General features: G+C 38.1%; 1 long non-coding RNA gene across 1 annotated transcript; it reads left to right on the top strand.

Moving 5' to 3' along the window:
- The first annotated feature begins 9,131 nt into the window (after positions 1 to 9,131).
- On the top strand, positions 9,132 to 11,199 carry LOC141600212 (uncharacterized). The gene is made up of 2 exons (XR_012524256.1): positions 9,132 to 10,262; positions 10,386 to 11,199. It is a non-coding gene; the product is annotated as an uncharacterized LOC141600212 (long non-coding RNA).
- Positions 11,200 to 16,895: the final 5,696 nt, after the last annotated feature.

Here is a 16,895-nt window from a genome sequence, read left to right on the forward strand (position 1 = left end):
ATGCACTGTAAGGGCTCAGTTGAATGAAATAGGAAAGGGTGGTGATCCAGGTTACTCCGGGGGACATAAATTTCCCGACCATCCGCAGGAAGGACTGGTTCAGAAGGGCCTGCCGCATCAGTCGTTCCAAAATCCTCACCTGGAAACCCCTTAAATGCCTCAGCTAGCTCTGCAGTAGATATAAACGTACACTGAAATTCCGGCAACTTAAACTCAGAGGAGGGTGCTTCAACAACCACCTTATCTGCTCCCTCTACAACATCCATAGGCTTGTCATCATTCTGAAATGAACCAGGACAAGCGGGTTGTGCAGTAGGGCATTCACCTTGCTCGTTGACCATGCCACTACCACTCTCTAACCCTTCTTGCGATGCATCTTCACAAACTGTGGTCGAAACAACGCCAGGCTCACCATCCGGTACTTTCGTACCACTAACTTGGGGTCGGTCAACGGGTTGTTCCACTCCCGGTGCACCGCTAACATCCACAGCCTCACCAGGCACTAGTCCAACCACCAGTGGTTCGGGCCCATGGCAGGGCCCCTGATCTTGAGGCGGCTCCATGTCCATGCCCTGCACAGCCTCGTCCTGGTCTATCGGTGCACCGCTAACATCCACATCCACGCTAGGCACTAGTCCAACCACCAGTGATTTGGGCCCACGGCGGGGCCCCTGATCTTGAGGCGGCTCCATATCCATTCCCTGCACAGCCTCGTCCTGTTCTCTCGGTGCACCACCCTGTGCCACTTCACACACCGCCGTCGACAACTTATTCAGCGCGTTATCAATATCAGTTGTCGCTATAAATTTCAACTGAAATGAAGATGAACCATCTTCAATTGACGGGACTCCCACATCCGCATCCACCTTGTTCGCTACTTTTGAATAAGACGCCTCCCCTTCACCAAGAATGGCCCCCTGTTCTTGAGCCACTCCATATCCATACCCCGCACAATCTCATCCTCACCTATCTCAGTACGCGACCCTCTCCGCTTCACCACCACCATCACCAATATCTCACAAACCTTGCGCGCGTTCTCAATATCGCGATCAAAATAAATTTTAGTTGAACTGGAAATGAACCATCTTCAGTTGACTGACCTACCACATCCGCATCAACCTTATTCGTTGCTTCTGACTTACACTTCTCAACAACATGTTCAGCTTTCTCAGGGGCACCACTAGTGTCAGGCACTTCCCCTCCCAAACTTTCCTGCTCCTCATTCAATGAGGGCTTTGTGTAAGCTTCTTCAACTTCATCCGGGCTATAAATTTTCTCTAGAATCTGCCATTCCATTAATTGAGTCAAGTCATCGGTTAAATCTAGCCCGCATTCCTCTTCCTCTCGTCGACAGGCTTCGTTAAGTTCAGCGGTGTTGTAGAAATCAGCGGTCTCCATTACCTGTGACATCACCGCATCACCTGCTTTATCACCCAAATCAGAATCTTCTGCAAGTGATACAGGCTCTACAGTAGGCGTAAACTCGAACTTAGGAATCTTGGTCTTTTTTTTCTTGCTTGCCTTTGTTTTTTTCTTGGCCACCTTTCCAACATCTGACAATGAGGGAGCGTTATCATTATACTTCTTCATTTGAGAAGCTAAATTTCCAACTTCTTCAACATATTCCTTCACCTTTGCACCTTCAAAAAAAGCTTGCGTCGCTTGTGACGGAACAAGATCAGTTGAAGAAGTATCACCTGTTGTTAAATTCTTAAGCATTGTAGCTGCATCCGCATACCAGGAATAGAAGGCCACAAATGTTCCTTTGAATCTTCAAGTACAAATTCGTGTACACCCTACCGTTGGTAACAAAAAAAGATTTAAGAGTCTAGATACACAAAATATACTTTATAATATATATATATATATATATATATATATATATATATATATATATATATATATATATATATATATATATATATATATATATATATATATATATATATATTAAAAAAATATGCCATTAATTAAACATTCATAACATAAATCTTACATCTACAGCCCTAACTTTCAACTCATCGTTATCTTCAACACCGGGGGGGGGGGGTTCAATCTGAATAAACTTCTTATCGGGTGTTGTACCCGACGTTGAAATCAGAAGAGGCGTAGGGCTTGCCAATGGCGCCTTGGGCGCGCCATCTATAGCCAACATCGTATTACCAGTGTCCTTCTCATCAGGGGTCTTGTTTTGACATCGCGGGTACTTCACCTTCGACAAAGTTAGTCGACCCAATGGACCCACGTCCAGCTCATCCTTTAACCTCTTCGATAGAGTTTTCAGATCCCAATGCTGAATAAGTGGAAGACCATATGGGCAACTCATACCACGGTAATCATACCGCTGAAAATAAGTAATCATAAGGAAAGGGATACAACCAAGCAGATGTGACTGCACGCTGCGAGCCTCAGCTGCAGCATTAGCTAAACATTCTAATACATACAAGCACCAGTCATACTCCGGTATGGCACTCACATCTTCAACCACTTTCAAAAGTTTGATTTCAATGCCGTTATTCAATATCGGCGCAAGGAATGATGAAATGCTAAGAAGCACAAACAGGCGGCAGAATTCATCCCCTCCATCTTTGAACTGCTCTGACTCAATATAATTGAAGACGTCTCCTAAAGGAATAGAATCAGAATTTGATTTCACTTTGAACTTTTTGCGCCACAGTTGTTTTATGTGCACATATTTTTCATCTTTAGCACCAGGCATATGTCCGGTAGGTACTATTTCCATCTCTCTCTCACCAACAGGTAACATGAAACAGTCATAGACATCATACTTAGTAACCATAAACTCCTTCAACTCCGACGCCCTGAAAACATAAAAACCATCGCTGAAAGCCTCAAGAAATTCAGGAACATGTGAAAGCGGGAAAGTTCTCGAGTTTAAGATGAAGCAGCCCCCAAATCCAATCCTCTGACAAATGCTCGTTGAGCAATGTTAAGCTTACTAATAAGCTTGTGAAGCTTGTTGGGGCGACACTTAACGGAAACAGTAGGGGTAACTTGTGGTTGTTCTTCGCTTTCAGGTACTTCTCCATCAGATACCATCTGAATCAGGAAAAAAATGTACATAAGAAATGCACAATATCAGTCAACCTATAACAATCTACACATTTACATTTACACTTACTCTATCCTCACATTTACACTTCCAGTATCTTCACATTTACACATCCAATTTAGTCAGATTTACACTTTATTTGTTCACATTTACACTTCTCCTATCCTCACATTTACACTTCCAGTATCTTCACATTTACACTTCCAATTTAGTCAGATTTACCCTTTATTTGTTCACATTTACAGTTCTCCTACCCTCACATTTACACTTCCATTATCTTCACATTTACACTTCCAATTTAGTCAGATTTACACTTTATTTGTTCACATTTACACTTCTCCTACCCTCACATTTACACTTCCATTATCTTCACATTTACACTTCTAATTTAGTCAGATTTACCCTTTATTTGTTCACATTTACAATTCTCCTACCCTCACATTTACACTTCCAGTATCTTCACATTTACACTTCCAATTTAGTCAGATTTACCCTTTATTTGTTCACATTTACAGTTCTCCTACCCTCACATTTACACTTCCATTATCTTCACATTTACACTTCTAATTTAGTCAGATTTACACTTTATTTGTTCACATTTACACTTCTCCTATCCTCACATTTACACTTCCAGTATCTTCACATTTACACTTTCAATTTAGTCAGATTTACAGTTTTAGTGTTCACATTTACACTTACTCTATCTTCACATTTACACTTTGAAGATCTTCACATTTACACTTCCAATTGGGTCAGATTTACACTTTATTTATTCACATTTACACTTCTCCTATATTCACATTTACACTTTCTATTTGTTCACATTTACACTTTTTTTTGGTTCACATTTACACTTGGGCTGTCCTCACATTCACAGTCCCAATTACATCACATTTACAATCCCCAAAAACAGGCTCGATTGAAACCCTAACAAATACATTCACACTACCCATCAGTTCAGATTTACACTATCAATTTAATTAGCAATTCAAAGACTATAATATTTATACTACCCACTTAGAATTAAACTCAAACATGCTAATGAATCAAAATGTTTATGGATAATCAAATATAATAAAAATCACATAAATTTAAACACGCAATAAAATCATAAACTCATAAATAACAAAATACAAAAATGAAATAACCCCAATATAACAATTACGACTCAAGGATAATTTGCAAATTTAAAAAATTACAACAAAGAAAAGAATAAAGGATGATCAATGAATTACCTTCAAAGTCAGATAAAGAAACAAAGATAGGAACTACGAGCGTTTGAAAGCGATAAAATATAGAGAAGAAAATGGATTTTTTGTATTTGGTAAGGAAGAGGATATGTAGAAAATAAAATGGAAGAAATGTGAGATGAAAGACAGGAATTAGTAAGGACGGTTTTTTGAAATTATTAGAGGAGTTGTATGAGATAGTGGAGGAAAGTTGAATAACGTGCAAGTGACTGATGGAGGAACATACATGCAGAATGTGAACAGTAAGTCTATCACCGAGAGAGGTAAATAGTCTACATATTATTATAATGTTATAAGTTGCTTTTTGGTGTAATCTTGGCCATTCATCCTCACAATCTAAGGGCTCTAAATGGGACTTATGGACTTAATGACTTAAGGTGGACTCACTTGATCCTTCTTCTATATATACATATATATATATATATATATATATATATATATATATATATATATATATATATATATATATATATATATATATATATATATATATATATATATATATATATATATATATATATATATATATAGGGTCGGGGTCAGTGCGAACTAAAGTACGGTGCGAACCGTACGAACTACCTATTAAAGGCTGACTTTTATTACACCGAAAAGGCCCAACCTCTTATATAACTCACCTAGGCCCAAGCCCAACCCCAACCATATTTTCAAATTATAAGCAGCCTACTTCAAATACTAACCTTCCCCACCACCGCCAACTACCCGCCGGCAACCACCAGCAGACGCCGTATCTCCCGGCGACACCTCCGCTAACCATGCCATCAACGGACATCTTATCGGAGTTACCTCTTTCCTTATCTTCCCCTCCCCAATCCTTTCAAACTTTAACCCTCGACCTGTTGCCGCCGACGATGACGAGCATCCTGACGATGATGCATATCCGGCGACCACGACGATGATGCAAAATTCGTATGATTTTAATCTTAAATAAACTTTATCACGACGGCTTCTTTCATCTTCATTCCAATAACAAGGTTCAAATTCTCTTTTTCGTTCTTTTTATTTATTTTAATTTCAGTTTTTCCAGTTTCTATGTTCGGAAAATGCTTGTTGTACTTCAATCTGAGGTATTGTAGGTCGATTGATTTGTCAGCGTTTTGAAATCTCTATTTTTGAGTAGTCTTCTTTGAGGATTTATGTGATTTTGGTTTTTAAATTGACAAATTAGGTACTATTTTGTTTAAGAATCTTGTTTGAATTTAGGATATCTGATGCTTCAAATGATTTTTGGTTTTCGGATTTGACCATATTTCTGTTTTAGTAAATTTGATAAAGGTTGGTTCAGTTAGGAATACTTGGGATGAGTTTAAATGTAAAATAAATTGACGGACCTAGCCAAGATATGGGGGAAGCTCCAAATGGCTGCTAAAGTTTATCGTTGCAATTGAGAACCCACACGATATCATTGTTCAATCTGCTAGACCATATGGTCAAAGGGTTGTTCTCAAGTTTGTTGAGTACACTGGTGCTCATGCCATTGCCGGGCGTCACACTCCTGATACTTTCACTAACCAGCTCCAGACATTTTTCAGCGAGCCCCGTCTTCTGATCCTCACTGACCCCAGGACTAACCACCAGGTATGTTTTGGTAACCGAACATTTGTGATTGTTTTTTTTTTATTTGGACTTGTTTCTTGAGTTTGACTAATATATCTGATTGATTGTCTTTGTTCAGCCTATTAAGGAGGCTGCCTTGGGAAATATCCCTACCATTGCTTTCTGTGATAGTGATTCGTCAATTGGTTACGTTGACATTGGTATCCCTGCCAACAACAAGGGCAAGCACAACATTGGTATCCCTGCCAACAACAAGGGCGAGCACAATACATATCATACTCAGTGTCCTACTGTCCTTGCATCTCAAGACAGTCGTCTTTGTTGCTTTTGATATTGGAATGATACAGTCATGGCTAGCCAATGGAATATATAGCAAGGTAAAATAGTGTATTTAATAAGGTAAAAGAGCGTGCCTAGCTGTTAGAGATGTGTATCTAGCAAGGTAAATGATTGTATCTAGCTTCCTAGATATGTGTATCTAGCTAGGTAAAGAAGTGTATCTAGCTAGGTAAAGAAGTGTATATAGCTTGCCAGAAATATGTATCTCGTAAGTTAAAAGATTTGTAGCTAGTAATTTCTAGCTGTCTTTTTTAAAGTTAATTATTGTGGAGTTCACAACTTGTTAAAGGTGAAATCAATGCTTTCTACAATCAAGGCATGTGAATCTAGTTGTCTTTTTTTTAAAGTTAATTACCCTTTAATTTCATTGCTAATGACCGTACTTATAAAATGTGATACACTGATAAGGGCTAGTCAATCTTATTTATCTGTTGATTTAGATGTCCACTTCACCACTTGGTTATAAATTTTGACCACATGTCGGAACACTAAATTGCAACCGAGTTATCAAGGTTTTAAGATTTATTTCGATTGTATATTGAGTCAATATTGATTGCATTTATAGCGAACAATTTAGATTAGGTCACGATAGGGGATTTTGAGATCTAGTCTCAAACTGAGATTCAATACTATTAAAATTCGTATTAGCAAGGGTTGACTGAGATGTAACAATAGGTAATTTAGTGAGAATTGAAGTAGACGGTGAGTATGAAATCGTTTCGTTTGAGTATTTTTTTTTTTGACAGGAGTATACTATCCTCACAGGCTAGTTCATCGTTGTGTTTTGAACTTTTGATTATAGAGGAAGGTTTTACTTTGGTTCGACTTTGCTTCATTGTGAATGAAACCAACATTTTCTACCGTCTTAAAGACTCCCATAAATCACGGATAAGGAGTCGGATGAATACAACATTAACCCGTTGTTAACATAGAAAAGTTTGTTTGTAACTGATTCAAAAAGAAATTGCGTCGAAAATTACATGCCTCATTATGCATGATAGATAAAAGAGTTCTTGCGAGGCTAGATTGCACATGTATGAGCTTCATAAATGGGAACTCAAGACATGTATTGCTTGCAAGTTAGTAAAGCTATGTAAAATACGTTGTACAGTACACTTGTAACGAAACATAATGTGAGTTAATGATGAGTTTAAATGTAACTTCTCTATGTAAACACGTTTAAATACATATTATACTCAGTGTCCTACTGTCCTTGCATCTCAAGACAGTCGTCTTTGTTGCTTTTGGTATTGGAATGATACAGTCATGGCTAGCCAATGGAATATATAGCAAGGTAAAATAGTGTATTTAATAAGGTAAAAGAGCGTACCTAGCTGTTAGAGATGTGTATTTAGCAAGGTAAATGATTGTATCTAGCTTCCTAGATATGTGTATCTAGCTAGGTAAAGAAGTGTATATAGCTTACCAAAAATGTGTATCTAGTAAGGTAAAAGACTTGTAGCTAGTAATCTAAAGAAGTGTATCTAGCTTGACAAAAATGTGAAGTGTATATAGCTTGCCAAAAATGTGTATCTAGTAAGGTAAAAGACTTGTAGCTAGTAATCTAAAGAAGTGTATCTAGCTTGACAAAAATGTGTATCTAGCAAGGTAAAAGTGTGTATCTAGCAAAGCAAAAAAAAACTGTATAGCTTATAAGAGATGTATATCTAGCAAGGTAAAAGAATGTATCTAGCTTGACAGAGATGTGTATCTATGAAGATAAACGTGTGTATCTAGCTTGACATAGCTGTGTATCTCAAATAAATCCATTGTTGCGATTATTATTTTGATATTCAACTTCATTTATAGTAGATCTAGGATTCACATTACAAAATTGAACATTATCGGCTTTGGTAGAGCGGCTTAGTGGCTGGACATCATCGGCTTTGGGGTAGTCAATAAATGCACCGTCGTCAATGAAGTGGACCAACAATGGCATTTTACCACCACCTCCACTAATATGAAACCACCACCACTGACCCCACATCACCGCCAATCCCCACGACCAACACCGACCCCACATAACCTCAGACCGACACCACTCACAACTCTACCACCGGTCACTAATGGTCCAGAATCGCGCAAACCCACTGCTGATGGTAACGCCACCACCGGTCACCAATAACTGCCACAACCACCACCACTGCCTCGTCGCCACCACCACTATCATCACCACCACTTTCACACAACGGCAATCTCAGATGGCACGAGGACATTTCCTTACTCGAAATATTCCGACTATGTCATTTTTGTGATTAATTTTTCGAAATGTTACTTGATTTTTAGTACATCTCCAATTAAAATTAAAACGTTTCGAAATTTGAAGAAAAGAGCATACAATATAGAACGGTGGTTTACCGGTGCGCTGGGAATAAGTTCTTGATCTGGGTATACACTTATCGAAACAGGCCCATCAACGTTTCTGCTTCGATGGCTCCGGATCTGGGTAAGACGTCCTCATCACCGCCATGTGAGGAGAGTGGGGGATGAGAGTAGATTGGAAGGGACAAGCTTGAGAAGAGGGGGGATAGTAGTCAGTTTGTTTCACACCGATGCCGGCCCCGACAAGGAACTATCGAATCTCCGGTAGTACGGCGACTTACCGGCGTGGTGGAGTGGTCGGCATGGTTGCAAGTGTTGTGGATGAGGATGTCAGGGAGTTGGTAATTGGGTTTGTGGGAGATTTAGTTTGAGTTGGGGGGCGTTGATTTTTCCAGTCTGACAGTTTTTAGTTAGTTCGTAAGTTCGCACCGAACTTTTAGTTCGCACGAGATCTTATTTCTATATATATATATATATATATATATATATATATATATATATATAGAGAGAGAGAGAGAGAGAGAGAGAGAGAATTGGGACCTTGTGAGTTTTGTTCTTTATGGTGAGTTTGTGCTCGCAAATCTGAACCGATTAAAAGATCTGACGGCTGAGTATAACGCGTCTTAATAAGGGCAAGGAAGTAATTACAACGCTGATAATTAAAACCGCTCCCTCTTATTTTCTGTCAGTCAGCTAGATACATTTCTCTCTCATGAAATGTTTGTTCCTCTGTCTTCTCCTTCGGAGAATAATTCCTTCTTCAAATTAGATATCTTCTTCTAATGTTTGACCCTCTTATTGGATAAAAATGGTAAATCTTATCAATTACCACTTGGTTAGTTTTCTTCAAACTTGCCTTTGTAATTCTTTTATGAGTTCTTTGCAATCAAATTTGACAATTTTTAGTATGAAAGCTATTTGCTAGAGTCGCGGCTCATTGAATCGGTAGAAATTAGTCTTTGTTCGTGGCAACGACAAACTCAAATTCATCATAATACAAAACGAAATTAGGTATGAGAATCCAAAATATGTATTTGATTTGAGTTTTCGATGAATATATTTGTACAATTTCATGCTATTATGCTATAACTATGTTAGGGTTATGATTAATTTGATTTTGAGCTCCTTGAGGTAATCAATTAATAAGTAAAGTTTGAATGATTTGGGTAGCCTAATTAGTACGATGCCTAAATTGTCATTGTCATTGTCTTAGTCTGCTTTTTTATGCCTAATTAATTTACGACTCCTGAATTTGGAAGAAGATTTGAGATTTGTATTTATGCCCAAGAGTGAAACAGTTATTGTGGAGGGTTGTAACATAAACCCTCTCGACTTGCGAGTCACTCGTCTGATGGATTATCTCAGGACTGTAATGTGTGCGCAAGCAAAGTAGAAACGACCACCCACGTTCTGATGTGCTATTCACTAGCTAGACAAATATGACGTCTTTGGAGGTATCGAACACATGATTGTGCATTGTGTTGACAACTCACTAGAAACATAGCTTATCTGGATTATGTCTGAATTGCAGGGTGATGATGTTGGATATGGGATTACCATATTTTGGGCTATATGGCAGCATTATATTAGAATAATTTTTGCAAATGCATTTTCAGTTATGTATTTTTGATAATCTATTCTTCTCACTGTAAGACTCTCAGTTGAATCTAATTAGTTTCATTTTCCAGTGAATATATTGCTAGGTATGTTTCGCTAATTTCACTAATTTATATCTGGATCAAGTGAACGGAATATAATTTACTGGTGTGCTTGGCAGAATGAGCCTTTCTACAAGAATGATTCAGCAAGTGATTGGTTTGATGTAGGTTACTGAGGAAAGTAAAGGACATCGATTTAATACAAAAATATCAGAGAAGATGGAGTTCATCGTACACGTCGGGATCCTTGTTGGAGTGATGGTGCATTGGTGCGAGATACAAGCTCGTGGTGGCATTAGCTGGAATGAGCTCGGTTTTAGAGCTGCAATTGTGGTGTTCAGATGGTGATACTGGATTGCTGCTCGTGAGCACGGAGCAGATGATGCTGAGTACAGTGTGGAGATGCAATTGCAGGTGGGCAGAGGAGCAGGTTGAGTGAGGCAGATGTATGGCCATGGTCCATAACGAGAGATACTGCTGGTGGTTCCAGATGCGGTGATGTCGGCGTTGCGTTGATGCTGCTGGGCTAGTTTAGTACGTCACTCAACTGAGGTTGGCCAAGCGGTGGTGGCTCGTGGGCACTGTTCCGGTGTTAGCAGCAGGTCCGTAACGAGAGATATTGCTGGTGGTTCCGGACAGCCTGGTTGGGCTCCGTTAAAGGTGTCTAATTACGAAGATGGTTGGTGAGGGACTGAGGGTAAAATTAGATTAACCAGATTGAAGAGATAGAGCTGAAGTGGGAGGAGCTCATGATGAGATATTTTCTCCGTTTTTGAGAACATTAAGATACAGAATTGAATGTGATAGAATGATACGCAGAAAATGGCAGTACAATAGAAGAGCTTGTGACAACATTATTCATTCAAGTTTCACGTGCAGCTCAGTGGAGGAACTGACACTCTAACAGGGTGAATTTTGATTTTGAGTTTAGTCAATGTCATGACCTTTACTTTATCATATTGCTCATTTGTTCTACTCCGTATATGATTTGTTCAGATCCGCTTTGATTCGTCTTGCTTCTTGATTTTCCGTCGTCATTTTGTAACTCGATCCGTACAAATATTAAACGAACAAAAGCATTTCTTATCCTTTGAATTATGACAAGTACTTGCAATCATTATAAAACACGCTAATTATTAATTAAACTATAAAAATGAGTTATTTAACTATTTAAATCCATAAAATAGGACCCAACAAAGTGATTAAAAAATGGACAAACACGGGGTAACATAAGTGTAATAGTGGAAACATAAGAATAATAATAGCATAATAACATTCCAAAAATATAAGAGTAACAATAGAATAACACATAGTAATAGAATAACACACTAGAGTAACAATAGAATAACACATAGTAACATAAGAGTATAACATCTCCCTTATTACTAAGAGAATAAAATTCAAAAGTAGTTTTCCCGCCTAACTTACACTACTCTTTGATGGGCCAGTCTAAGTTGGGTCGTCGACTTTACTAAATCAAATTTGCTTTTGCGTCAAGTCTAAATATGATTTGAATCAATTGAAAACCTATACATGGAAACAAATGTATGCTTTGACTTTTCGAATAAATGCAATCCTATACATGGAAACAACCTCTCAAATTATGCAAGCTTTACAATATTATCCCGAAAATATACAATCACAATCAATTACCTCTGATATATTATGCAATTTTACAACATATTAATTGCACTCTCAAATTATGAAATCTTTATTTTAGTAATATGGAGCATGGAGTATTTTTTAAATAATGTATAACAATTTTTATGTATTTTCTTATAGGAAATAGAAAGTGAAAATGTTAGTTTTAATAATTTGAAAATCGTCTTTTTAGACGCGTAGTATATTATTTTACCAGTTTTTTTACTAAGGCTAATAGGTTTTTTAACTAGATTTTACATCTAACTTAATTTCATAAATTAGTTCCCATTGTCGATTTAACATTATTTTAGTGTTATTATTAATAGTAAACTTTATTTCTATCTCCTTATTAATATTATATTTAGTATATTATAACGTTAACTTAAAAGTAGCTTTAATTTATGCAAATAATTTTATTAAAAGTTTCTCTTTATAAATTTCATCTTGAAAATTCCGTGTTGTAGCACGGGAACTACACTAGTTAGAGTAACAATACAATAACACACACTAACAGTGGAATACATAAGAGTAACAGTGGAATAACACTAGAGTAACAATAGAATAACACATAGTAACATAAGAGTATAACATTACAGTAATAATACAATAACACACACTAACAGTGGAATAACATAAGAGTAACAGTGGACTAACACAGAGTAACAATATAATAACACAAAATAGCACAAGAGTAACAGTGAAATAACATAAGAGTAATGGTGGAATAACGCAGCGTAACTATTGACCAGGACGGAGAGAGTATTACTTTTATAAATTCAAACATTTCTGCTCACTAAAAAAAATATAAAAGGTAAACAAACGGATAAAATGAAGGGAGAAAGTAATAATAATGAAAATTTTAAAAATAACAATGGAATAACACGGAGTAAGAATGGGATAACAGTAACTTAGAGTAACAGTAAAATAACACAAGGGCAATCTAGTCACTAACAAGTTGGAGAAAAATGACAAGCCATGTCACGCCATTATTAGTTCGTGTTACTCTAGTGTTATTCTAATATTATTCTAATGTTACTCCATTGTTATTCCATTTTACTCTTATGTTATTCTAATGTCACCCCATTGTTATTGTTATCCGTGTTCTTCTAATGTATTGTTATTGTTATTCCGTGTTACACTTATGTTATTTTAATGTTATCCCATTGTTATTCCATGTTAGTCTTATTCTAATGTTACTCCATTGTTATTCCGTAGTTGTTTTGGTAATTTTTACCGAACTAGGTTGTAAGTGGTCAATGCGGTCTTAATCGTTGCGTATTGATTGTATAATTGCGTATAATGCTAAATAAAAGAATTAAGTACGTAAATAAGGTTGACACGTGAGATTTGGTGACGCGGAAAACCCAATGTGGGAACAACCACGGGAAGGGGACGGTACCCTTCCAAGTATTGCACTAGCTTGTTAATGAGAGAACAAGTACAATGGAGACGATATAAAAATTTAGCTAGCACAATATGTCGAGTGTATGCGTTAGATCTTGAATGTCCTTTCTTGATTCTCCTTTGGCTATTTATAGGGTAGGAACCCTAGATATGTCCCACCTCGTTTATGGAAAGGAATATTACTCCTATCACAACTCTTTCCATAACGAGTTTCTTGCCTTATTCTCCCTAATCTCCCTGAAATCTCCCTGACAATTCTTAAGCACGCGGGCCTCCTTCATCAGTGGGCTTCCCATTTGTCGCGTGTTACTTGGCCCAACTCTTCAGACAGAATTAAGTGGGCTTTCCCTTTGTTAGGCTAAAGCGCAGATTTTAGCCCAAACAGTTTGTGTAATACTCCGTATTTATAAGTCTTGGGGTACTCTATCGAGTAGCCCTTACTCTGTCGAGTAAGGGCAAGTTGCGAAATAAAATAGTTTCTGACCTGTTGGGTACTCGATCGAGTAGTCAGGGCACTCGATCGAGTAGGGGGTACTCGATCGAGTACCTTGGGTACTCGATCGAGTGTCCTATTTACTGGGAGTTTTCTCGGGTTTTGTTAATTACGCGATTAAGGTATTTAAACCAATTCGTCTTTGTTCTAAATCACTTTTTACAAAACCTAAAACCTGTTTAAGAGAGAAAGCAACTTGTCTTCTTCCTAATCGCGTTCTTGACAATTCCCGGAGTTCGACGGCCGGTTTGCATCGTAGTTTGTGTCGTTGGATTCCTTGCGTCGAGGGTAAGCTTTTAATGTAATTTATATGATGTTTTGTTAAGATTAGTGAAACCCTAATTTAGGAATTGGGGGTTTTTATGAATAGTAATTGAATAGTAGTATCTATGTGTTGTATGGTAGGAGGAGAGTTCATAGAAGAGGCGTTTTGAGACAGCTGTAGATACCGTCTGCGTGTTGTGCTAACCGGTAGGATTTCCTACTCGCATTAGTCCCATAATGGGATATTGGTGATGTCTTTGTAGTTAGTTAATTGATTTGATGGTTGTACTTGTGTTTGTGATTGTGGTTGTGTTGTTGATGGTTCTCGAGATGCGTTCTCGGCTGAGTGGGGTCACTTGCGGGAGTGACTTCACGCCCTAGTTTCGCCCTTAGTGGAACCCGCCACGAAAGGGGATGTGCACATTAATGGACAGGGTTATCGCTCGTACGATGAGCGGGGCTTAGGTGGGAACGGCTGCGGTCCCCCATCGGCGGGTGGTCCAAAGGGACGGTCGATTGAGACGATGGGAGTTGGTTGGATGTGTGTGTGTGTGTGTGGCAGTTCAGCTGTCTGTTTATCTTATTGTTGATATATGTATTGAATTGTGTGATTAGTACTGACCCCGTTTAAATGTTTTAAAAACTGTGGTGATCCATTCGGGGTGGTGAGCGATTATTGAGCGGTGTGATATGACGCGTATGGGATAGCCGGGATGAGTCATCACGTGGCGCTTAGAAGTCTTCCGCTGTGTCGACGAAGTCTAGTAGCTTTGATAGTTTTAGTCAGAGACCGTATGAGAACCTTGTAATTCCTTTTGTTAGTTTTGGTTTTATAATGTAATCACTTAAACTTATTTAATAAAGTATGTTTCTTCATTGTCTTATGATTATCATGCCTCGGGTAACCGAGATGGTGGCATCCTTATACCTGAGTGGTCCTGGTAAGGCACTTGGAGTATGGGGGTGTTACAAATGGTATCAGAGCGACGATTTTGGAACCTGTAACAAATGAACATAATGAACGTAGAGAGTCTAATAAAATGAACCTGGTGTATGTGTAATGGGAGCCCCCTACCGATGCTAGGTTTTGGGTGAGTAGGCGCCCTCACTTCAAAATCTTGGCCCCATGATACTTAAGCCGATCACATGGTATGGGAACGTGGAGTCCGTGGGTATATGTGTGACGTGTATGTTAATTGTGTTGTATATGGTTTGTTGAAAGTATGTTGCATGATAGTTGGTTGACATGTTGGTTGGAATCGTTGAAAAAGTATATGAGAATGATGAATGATATGGTAGAAAAAGAAAGTAGTTCGTATATGATGATGTGTGATGAAGTGGATTTGTAATGTTGTTGTATTAGCAACATGGAAATAGGATTTGTAGTGTATGGGTGTGGTTTGTGTTATGAAAAGTTATGAAAATTTAAAACATACGAGTAATACATGATTGAAAGTTGAATGTTATATGAGCATGATAGGTGGTAATGTTTGACTTTTGGTAAGTAGTAACATGAAGAATAGAGGTTCAATGATATGTGTTTTGTATAACGAATTGGATGAAAAGCATGATGGTTGTTTATAACGTGGCACTTAATAACACGAAGTAGATTATTTTGTTGATTGTATGAGGAGTCGCGCAGATTTGAATGCGTAGTTGTAATCATAATGTCGGAATAATAACGAATGCATAGTACGTTGGGGTATGTGAGATAACATGCGGGTAGTATTCACGAAATGCATGACTCGATCGAGTGGGTTTGATTCGATCGAGTGGGTACTTGTCGTTATTTTGACCCGGAATCGTGTTTGGGCACTCGATCGAGTACCTAGGGTACTCGATCGAGTGTGGGGTCACTCGATCGAGTAGCCGGGCTACTCGGTCGAGTAAGTCGAGATCGAAAGGTCTATTTGGGTTAAGGTGGGGCACTCGATCGAGCATGATTGGGCACTCGATCGAGTAGCCTCAACTCGATCGAGTAGGTTCTCGTACTCGATCGAGTGGGTCTGTCGTGCAGTCATATGCGTATTTCGGGTCATATGTTTGTCTTTTGACATTCGTTGCATATTATGTTTAATTCAAAGGTGTTGTATTATTTCTTTATGCATTGTTTTACGTATGTGTTGGTCCTGAAGCGTAAGTTACCCAATCTTATGTTGTAAAGAGTGGCACTATGATGAGTATGAGTTCAGTGGGGAGGACATGAATTATGAGTGATTATGATAGATGGTGGAAAAAGAAAAGGAAGATTGGTATAGTTTATTGAGGCAAGGCGCACGTTTTGCGAGACGGGATGAGTGATATGATTGTGTGTTGAGTAATGTAGAAATAAGTGAATATAGACAAGGGATGATGTGAGTATAATGAACGTGAGAATGAAAAGATTGAAAGTAAGAATGTGGATAGTGGCAGCTTGAGATGTGTAAAGAGTTAAGGAGGAAAATGGTTAGGAGTCGTGTGGGTTATGGATTTAGGTAGTGAAAGTTCGTTTAAAGGGGTTGAGAAGAGTAATATATAGTGAACTTGGTGGAGACATGTCGCGAGGTGTATTTATAGACAGTGAGTGAGTTTGGGAGGTTTATTAAAAGATGAAACTACTGTGTGAGTTCCTTGGGTAATTGGCGGTATGAAAGGAATTTTGATTTCTAGAGATGTAAGAAGGAGATGCAATTGTTGAACAAGAACGTTGATTCTATGGATGTATTAGTGGCAAGGGTGATTGATGACATAATAAGAGAATATTTGTGGTAAGAAAGAGGGAGATGATATCGATATAAAATAATGGGATTTGAGTTTTGGAGCGATGAGAAGGTAATTGGTGCACAAAAGGGTTAGATAGAAGTAATAAGGAGTTGAGCTATTAAATTGGTATTATT

Source organism: Silene latifolia, chromosome 9 (assembly GCF_048544455.1).
Source record: "Silene latifolia isolate original U9 population chromosome 9, ASM4854445v1, whole genome shotgun sequence".
Lineage (NCBI taxonomy): Eukaryota > Viridiplantae > Streptophyta > Magnoliopsida > Caryophyllales > Caryophyllaceae > Silene > Silene latifolia.